Raw genomic sequence first — 10149 nt, forward strand, 5'->3', positions numbered from 1 at the left:
GTGTTGAGATTGAGCGATTTCTCCACCGGGACCTCATAGGGGACTAGTATCGGTGATCGGAAGGCCGGATCCCATTATATTTGAATTTCCACGACTTAACTTACTCTTCATAGAAACACTTTGCTTATCCGGTACCTAATACCTGAATCCTAGGGGGAGCATTGCCCGAATACTCCACTTTTACTGATTGAGATCTCCATCCATTTCACCCTTGCATATTCATCTTCGGTATTCATTTCTTTGCACATTAGATCACCACACCTTTCAATTTATCATTAGGCTAGAAAGTAGAGAAGAAGTTAGTACTAGTAGCCCTGTTCCATATGGTTTCGACTACCCGACTCACCGGGTATTTTATTACTTCGACACCCATGCACTTGTGGTTCACACGCATATTCGGACGTGTCAATAAGTTATCACAATTAATCTAAACAATTAATAGGGATGCAAGTGTAATAAAGTGTGCATAAAAGTAGAGTGTCGGTCCACAAGGAAGAAATAGAATACTAGTACTAACCCTAAATCGGAAAAATAGCCTAAGTGATCGAATGTTGTGTGTGTGAACAAAAGCAAGCAAAGATAAGAAAATACAAAAAATAATAGGAGAGAAGTTAAGGAAGAAAGTGATGTCCGGGCATAGCATCCCTCTTGGGTTATAAAGTGCAGGACAAAGGTTATTTATGCATGCAATCCTATTTGAACCGAGAGGTTTCTAGAATTATACTAGACTCTGTTTTCTCAGGCAAAGAGTAATTGAACAAGTGCAGAGCTGATACAAACATCCACACAAGCACATTAACACTCTATAAAACCTTACTATGAGCTAATGACAAAATCTTGAGTACATAATCTCCCCCATAGAGAGAGATTATCATTAATCCTAATACAAAGTAAAAATGTGATTTCTCCTAAAATCCACTCCACATGATTGCAAAGAGAATAGAGATTATCACTAATCTACTCGGAAGGATTGCAGGAGATGAGGTCTCTAAAGTACCCTAATCAGAGGTGTACTTACTATCCTTTCAAATTACGGGATGTCTATGCTATACGAGAATTTTTTCTCGTCAAGTAGCATACCAAATATGATAGCTAGGGCTTTCACCTTGTTAGAAATCAAGCATTCAAACCGGTAATTAGTTTTAAATAGAAATGATTGCAATTAAGAAAACAATTAAAGTATCAAAGATCCAACAACCAATGTCAAAAGTATAAGCCCTAGAGTTCAACTATGCCCAAATATCTACAAATTAGCCCTCCATTAATGGATTTCAAGCATCCAAGATACAAATTATAGGAGGAACCATGAAAGCCATAAAACCCCCCTTCCCAATTGTGCCGATGAAGGATCACTAGAGAAGCCATAGGAAAGCATCCACGCACCCGCCAAGGTGAACTGAATCTTCCTTGAAGGTTGATCTAAATCTCCCTTGAAATCACCCATTAAGTGCTGGATATTCGTCTCTTATCTTTCCTAGTTCGCTTCCAAGAAACACCAAAAAGAAAAGTGTTGAATGGCCTAAAAATTCTCATAAGTTCTATATATATTCAACTGCTTAGGGGCATAAGAACGTGGTTGTAAGTCACATCCATAAGGTCTTCTATTTGTTTTACGGTCCAACATACGGCTGTAAGCGATGGACCGTAAGCTTCACTTGTTCTCCTTCTTCCGACCACCCTTACAAGCGTAAGCTTTAGTCATAAGCTCCTTTGGATGATTTTTACAGGCATAAGCCTTGCCTGTAAGGTCCTCTGAATTAGCTTTGAACACCTCTTACGGGCATAAGTTTACCTGTAAGGGGCCGTTTGGTTCGTGTTAATGACATATTACCACGTAATGAGATTACCATGGTAATATGAGTGGGAATGTTATATGGGTGGGAATATTGCGGTAATTTAATATAACCATGTTTGGTTGGGAACTTTTATTACTTTGGTTTTCATGGTAATCAATTTGTTAAAATATAAAAAGTTATAAGATTACCACGGTAATCCAAGATAGACACCAAATTTGGTGGTAATAGGATTACCATTTTTTTGGTAATATTTATAAGTTGGTAATGTGATATTACCAAACAGATTACCACTAATACAATGCCAAACGTGGTAATATTTTTAGATTACCACGTAACACATGGTAATCCTTCTACATTACCGTGAACCAAACGGCCTCTCAGGTCTTTTGGACGGCCGTAAGGTTGGCAATAAGCTACCCATAAGCCACCCAGTTTGCCTTGTCATTGTTCAGATGATGAGGAGAGAGCCCCAACTTTATTGTTTGAGGTATGAATGCTTCTTTTGGCTCTCTCTCTCTCTCTCTCTCACTCTCATCTTGAAATGCTGCCCTAAGCCTAAAAATGTAAAACACATTAGATTTAGCATCAAATTCCATAATACAATTCTAATACATGCCAAATAAGTGTACAAAGTGATATAAAATACATGCATGATGTACACCCATCAACAATAGTGTTGGTTAACTTTTTTGACACAAAAACCTAATATTTGTGGAAAAATAACAGGGTGATACAAAAAAATTATCGCCAAAAGTCTTAATACTTGTAGCGTAAAGTGTGTTAAAAAGCAAGATATCGATCCTTAGGGAAATTAGAGTCTACTAGTACTAATCCTTAATCCGAAAACTAGCATACTCAAAGTTGTATGATGTGAAAACAAAATAAAAGAAAATAGAAATCAAAAGCACTGAAATGAATACAACAAGAGAAATGGGGTTCTATGGCATAGACCTCCTCTAAGGTTTTGTAAGTCCAGGACAAAGGTTGTAAGTTAGCTATCCTATTTGAATCAAAAGAAATCCTCAAGTATACTATCCCCTTTCTCAAGGTGAATAGTAACTAATCTTGTACAGTGTTGATACAAACAACCCCATGATTGCATTGCACTATATGAAATCTTAACAAAAATAGATAAATATTCAAAGTCTAGACAACCCTTCTCTCAAAGTGATCATCTCTAATCCTATACAAAGTAGAAATTATATCTCTCTCTTGATCTACTCCCTATGATTACAAAGAGTATAGAATTGCTTGCTAATTTGCTCAGGAGGATTGTGGGATGAGAACTCTCAACTCCAAACTACCCTATCTCTAGGCTTACTCACAAATTCCCTTTAATCACGGCTTTCCTATGCTAGGTGGGTCTCTCAACTCGTAAGGCAAGAACATCATACATAAGAGTAGGGTTTTTGTCTCAATAGCATTTAGAATAATAAGAACACGCAATTTAATTCAAAAGTAAAAGATTACAATTAATAATCAAAGTAAAGCATGAAAGATCCACAACCAATGTCAATCAAATCTAACCCTAGAGTTCATCCATGCCCAAATACCTATAAAATTAGTTCTCCATCAAGGGAGAACAATCATACAATTCATGAGAGACAACAAGAATCATTGAAAGCATTAAAACCTCTTTCCAATTGCACCTCTTAAGATTACTGAAGGACTTCCCCCTTATCTTCCACAAACACCACCAAGGTGCTCTTTGGCGGCTCCAATCTCCTTTCTCCAAGGTGGGTAACCCTCTTATCCCTGATGAATCACCATAAAAGATTTGGAGAAACTCCACCTTCTTTCCCAAATCTTGGCCTTCAAAAGATACATTGAAAACCCTCATCAGAATCTTTTGTATCTACCCACTTACAGATGTATGAATGAGGCCGTAAGGTGTTGGAGATGATGGGTCACATACCTTACGGAACACCTTCCGGCCATAAGTCCCATCTTAAGGTCTTCTGTCTTGGTGTTACGACCTAGCTTACAGCTGTAAGCACTGGACTGTAATCTTCTCTGGATTGCCCTTACGACCACCCTTATAGTCATATGTGTTCCTAATAAGCTCCTTTGTACATCACTTAAAGTCTGTCTTACGTGAGTAAGTGCTACCTATAAATCCCTCATTTTGATCTTTATTATTATTTATAGAAGCATAAGAATTGTAACTTTCAGGATTTTATTTGTGTTTTCTAAAATTATACCCCATATTTAGAGACTTTAGAGATATAATTTCAGAAGCTTAAAACCAGAGAATTATGGTATTTTTCCCCATAGCTACCTACCTACAAAATTTTGGATTTATTTGATTTTTATCTTAAGAGATATGGTCCTATAAATAGATCTACCCGGGATGTTACTGTTGTGCAAGACTTGAAGAGTAAATGGTATTTTTCATGATTTTAGCAGAAGATTTGGCCAAAGTGAAAAATAGAGACATTGTTCGTTATGGGCTAAACTATTTGTCTAAAAAATATCTTTGCAATTTGATGTGTATTTTAGGAGATAATTATGATTTTTAAAACTTGCTTGAAGCATAATTAATGTGCTAAAATTGGGTGAGATTCAGATTGATTCTATAATTTGAGGAAAGGTAAGTGACAAGATCCCCTTGCGTATATCCCGTAAGTGCACGGGTTTGTCGAAGTAATAATCCCGGATGAGCGGGTATCGAATCCACAGGGAGTAGGGAATAAAAGCACTTAATCCGCTTCTTAGCTATGTGAAAGATCAGTAGTGATAAGTGTGACAATGATTCAATTCTCAAAAGTAAAAACAACAAGTAAGAGAGCACGAGTAAAGGAGGAGGTAAGGCAATCGATAAAGATGCGGTACTCGGATAATGCTCCGCCTAGGACAATCGTTTCAACTGCAAGAACCCTCTATTATGCTTCCTAATCAATACAATGGTGAGTCGTGGAAATCCTTAAATACATAGTCCCAGATCTAAGGTCAACTATGACTAACTCTATACATGTCCCGGAGGAGAGATTAGATAACCTCTCAACCTCGCACTCGAATAGAGTTGCAATGAGCTCTAGGGATTCCAAGTGATAAATCTCTTCCTAATTATAGACCTAACCCTTTGGTCCAGGTAGAAGGTCCCTAACCACGATTAAGCCCTAGATACTAAGATCACCTCAGCGCTTTACTCCGTTGCACGAGCAACTAAGCCCCAGCGGAGGGTCATCTCTTAGACCATTCACTCTATTATGGCCGCAAAGAACTCGAGAAACGGAGGTAGAATCTATCACACCGGAGGGGAAAGGGGACACTCCTGTACCTCTCGACTCACCCTCTCCAACCTAGCTTTGTCTAACGCTCATGGTGTGTCACTCACTCACAAGGTTACCAACAAGAACTCTCAACCCTAGTGTCACTCTAGGGGAAATGTTCATACAATCAAGCATTCAAGGTTGGAACTCACAACAAACATCAATTAATTGAAAGCATAATAAAGAGATTCAATGAAACACATACATCCTAGGGTTCACAAATACCCAAGTACCCACTAGGGGTTTAGCTCTCCATGGAGCTAAGTACAATCAAAGAAATAGAATATAAAAGCAATGAATCCATAGAGAAACCCCCTCGATAGTCGTGTTGATGGTCTTGTGGAAAGTCCTCTACTCGTCATCTAAGGATTCCCTTGTCCGGTATAGGATACGCCTCGACGAAAGCTCCCCTACCAACCTTCTTCCAAAGGAATGACGATGTCGGAGCCGTAGAACCTCTCCAAAACCCTAGCCAATACCTCTCAAAACCCTAGCCGAAACCCTCTCTCAAGTTGAGGAAAAGATGGAGAAAAGAATGCTGAAATCGGGGTTGAATCGGCTTTAAATAGTGCTGAAATCGGGAATCCACAAGCCCTGTGGGTGCCCCTGTGGAATTTCCGCACGGGTGTGGGTAATTTCCACATGTCCGTGCGGATTCTCTGAAACTGTCATTTTCGGTCGGTTGTGAATAGTAACTGCTACAGTGTTTGCTATAGTAACCTGCTACAGTACTCTGCCAAAAATACTTCCGAATCCACTTTTCATCGAGGTAACATAAACGGGCACACGTTTATGCCGTGGATCGCTTTGCTTCTTCAATGACGGATAAGTTGATGGAAATCTTGTTCTATATGCATAAGTCGAGTGCTTGAGTGTGACTGCTCTTGTGCCTCTCCAAATGGTTGTGCAAACTCAAATACGGGGAGGTTGGCACACACTCTAGCATCTCGCACCCGACTTATATCTTCGCGTTTGAACTTTAGCAAGATTTCCTCCAAAATTGGTGCATTGTGATCCACATTGGCTTCTTTCCTTCATAATTGGTTTCACAACCCTACCTGCATAAAAGTAACATAAAAACACACATATTAGTATAAAACCCGAGAAAAGTAATGCTCAACATAAGGAAAGAATGCTTCGCATTCATATCACACAAGCACTTATTAGTAAGAATATTATAGAAATTGGTTACATTGTGTATTGGTGAGTTTAAATTTATTTTAAAAAGTAATCATAAGATTTGGCAAGTTTAAGTACTGCTATAATAATAAAAGCCCAAAAAAGTTAACGGGTTTTTGTCCCTGACCTTTGCTTGTTGTTGGGTAGTATTTGATGCTTTGATTAGCAAGATAATGTTTTGAAATTTTTGTGGTGCAAAAATTCTTATAATTAGATCTTTTTTGTTTTTGGTTTTCTTGGAAATAAGAAGAGGCTCTGATGGATATGATATTTTATTGTGTTTCAGTTGTAGTGCTTTTAATGAATAATGTTAATCTAGAGATTGTTCCTGTACTTGGTAAGGTAAGATAAGTCTTATTGTTGTAGAGTATTTATCATGATTATGTAGAGGTTCATGACAAAAGTGAATTCAATTAATTTCCCATAGTCATTGATATTCACATTCAAAGTATTTGATTTGAGGAATAAAAAAAACAAGCAAATTTAAGGTTTGTGAAAATTTGGTGATTGATAAGGTAATAATAATTCTATTACGTTGTTGATGTTGATGAGGTAAATGATATTTATTAAACCACAAATTAATGCAGCGATATACTTGAGACTGTTGATTCACGCACGAATACCCGATAACAAGCCTTCAAACACCTGTTGATCAATGATAACCAGGATTGGGAAAGAGTAAAATCTTATTACTCAATGAAAACGATAATCATAAAACTGTTTTTCTCTTACTCGTAGGCTTACTATAAATAGGTGAACTAAAAATATGAAAATAACCCTAAAAAGGAGATAATTTGAAAATATACCAAAAATGGTAAATTCTCAAATTTCACCAAAAAATAAAAAAGCTTAACAAATAAAGACTACTGCCACAAATGGCTTACAAATCAGAGATTTCTAGCCTAAGATATAATGAAATCAAATCTTTCCTAAAATTACAAAATTGCTGTTTTCGAGGCCAAGATGATGGAATTCAACCGAAAAGTGGAATGACTCACAAGCAAAGCTAGTGAGTTGTGCTCGTTAACCTGTTTTCCTTCGAGTGAGATCCTTAAAACCAAAACTCCACCGCTTGAAAAATTACCAGAATGCCCTTGTTAGGCCATGCCCCATTTGTCCAGAAAGACACAGGCCTGCTCCTCAATATGCCTTGCATCATTCTCCCTCCCTAGGTTGAACAGAATTCGCCCTTGATTTGGAAGATCCACACCAATATGATATTGAACATCACTTAATGGTGGTAGCTTATCAAGTAGTTCTTCAAGACATACATCTTCGAATTTAACTATAATTGGCTTCACAATCTTTGGGATTACCTCTTCAGTTGCACAACTACCTGCATCAATCACAAAGCGACACACCTTACCTAGGAGTGTGCAGGTGGTCTGGAAGATGTTAGTTCTCAACCAGTTATCTTCGGTAGCCCATGGTGTCAAACAAGATTTGCATACAAGTAGGGCACTCCCAATGTCTTCCTCAACTACCTTCTTATCGAGGTCACCTTCGTCAAACACCGGCGGGCCTACATCGGTTGTGTCTTCTTCCTCCTCTGCCAATATAATTCTCTTGCCCACCTTCTTAAAGTCTGCTTGACGATACCCCTTTTCTTCACAACTAAAACACTGTATAGTGCTATTGGAACCCCTCACAGTTGTGGTACTTACAGGTCAGTCCTTTGTAACCCCTCCGTGAGTTAGGTCAGCCGGACTGAAGCCAATCAGTCGATTGCCACCCAGTGTTGCACCTAAGCTTGTAGGGGCTGAGCGCCGATGTTGATGTTTGATAATTAATATTTGCTGGTGGGCGGACGAGACAGAGATCAGGTCAAACAAGTTAACGGTCTCCTGAATCTGGACTCGCAACCCTCTGATGTATCACGCCACCAACTAGTCTGTTGACTCTTGTATCTCGTTCCGAGCTAGCAACTGATAGAACTCCATTATATACTCTTCCACAGAGCGCGTGCCTTGGCGAAGATTGTGCAAACGGCTGAAAATCAAATGCTAGTAGTTGTGGGGCAAGAAATTTGAGCATATGTGCTTCTTCATCTTCTCCCAAGAATTAATCTTGTCCTTACCTAGTCTACTACGGTTCAATTTCAGTTGTTGCCACTATGCAGTTGCGTGACCATGAAGCCTTGCTGCTACCAATGGAACCCTCCTGTCCTCGAGGACCGCATTGAACTCGAAAACTTCCTTAACTGTAGTCATGCAGTCAAGGAATTCTTCTGCTTGCAGGCCACCATGAAATTCAGGAATCTCAATCTGCATGCCAGATTCCCACCGTTTGTCTTCATCGAGGGGATTTCTAGCACCTTCCCCACGATTTTGCCCTTCACGTTGCCATGCTTGTGTGATGTCCGCAAAGTAACAGTTATCCTTGTCCAACAAGTCTTCACCCCCAGTCTCCGAGGCACGGCCTAGATTGGTGCTTCCCATCATGTGTGTAAACCTTTTAGTCAATTCCTCCATCATCTGCTCCATTCGAAGGACCAAGAGGAGACCAACCCGCTGTTCAAAATAGGCATCATCATCACGCTCATAGATCTCCTCCATATGCCGAGTAGGGTGTCCTCGTCCACATGGTGGCATGATCGATTTGGCTCTGATACCAAACTGATGCAACGGTATACTTGAGACCGTTGATTCATGCACTAATACCCAATAACAAGCCTTCCAACACCTGTTGATCAACGATAACCAGGATTGGGAAAGGGTAAAATCTTATTACTCAATGAAAATGATAATCTAAAAACTGTTTTTCTGTTACCTGTAGGCTTACAATAAATAGGCGAACTAAAAATATGAAAATAACCCTAAAAAGGAGATAATTTGAAAATATACCAAAAATGGTAAATTCTCAAATTTTAGAAAGAAATAAAAAGGCTTAACAAATAAAGACTACTGCCACAAATGACTTACAAATAAGAGATTTCTATCATAAGATATAATGAAATCAAATCTTTCCTAAAATGCCAATATAGCTGTTTTCAAGGGCAAGATGATGGAATTCAGCCAAAAAGTGGCATAGCTAACAAGCAAAGCTAGTGAGTTGTGCTCATTGACCTGTTTTCATTCAAGTGAGACCCTTAAAACCAAAACTCCACAGCTTAAAAAATTACCAGAATGCCAATGTTAGGCCATGTCTCATTTGTCCAGAAAGACACAGGCTTGCTCCTCAATATGCCCGCATCACAATTTAAGTTATGGTTTTGATGCTACTTTGATTAAGTGATTGGAAACTTGTATATATTACTCGAATGGTCTTTTATTTCCATCTTAATGTGGTTTTTGAAAGATGGGTTTGCTTAGTATTCGGAATTTTTTTTTTACTCAACAAGAAAATTGAGAGTGTTCTGATATTGTTTTGGACTTAAGTATATATACAACATGATGTTCTCACTTATTTTTGACAGATTCTTGATGGTTGTAAAATCTTATTTTTGATGCTCATGTCATGTGTCTTTGAGTAGGTGGCATGGATTTCAGTTGATGAAACAGAAACTGGTATTTTAATATTGTCAAAACTTAGTTCGTTTAGTCATCATATTCATGGGAGGCTACATGCATTGATGTTTCTAAATGAGATGTTTTGATGTATTGAGATAGTAGTAATATGTTTGTTATTGAAGTCCTACTTGAGGCTTGGATGACAAGTGACAAGATAATAGATCCTCAGATTGATGATTAATAGAGGATGTCAGGGGAATTGATTATTAAGTTATGTTTGTTATAAGTTGAAGCCAACCCCAAGTTTTGTTTGTTGTTCATTCTTGTGACCAACTTTCTCAAAGTAATATCATAGCCAAGTTTTGTTTGAATAATGTGAGTTTTGGACATGTCATAGTCTAAGGTGTTTACTTTTCTCATAATCTTTAAATTTTTGGTTTGGGAAAGTATATT

This window comes from Dioscorea cayenensis, unplaced genomic scaffold, assembly GCF_009730915.1.
Source record: "Dioscorea cayenensis subsp. rotundata cultivar TDr96_F1 unplaced genomic scaffold, TDr96_F1_v2_PseudoChromosome.rev07_lg8_w22 25.fasta BLBR01000372.1, whole genome shotgun sequence".
NCBI classification, from domain to species: domain Eukaryota; kingdom Viridiplantae; phylum Streptophyta; class Magnoliopsida; order Dioscoreales; family Dioscoreaceae; genus Dioscorea; species Dioscorea cayenensis.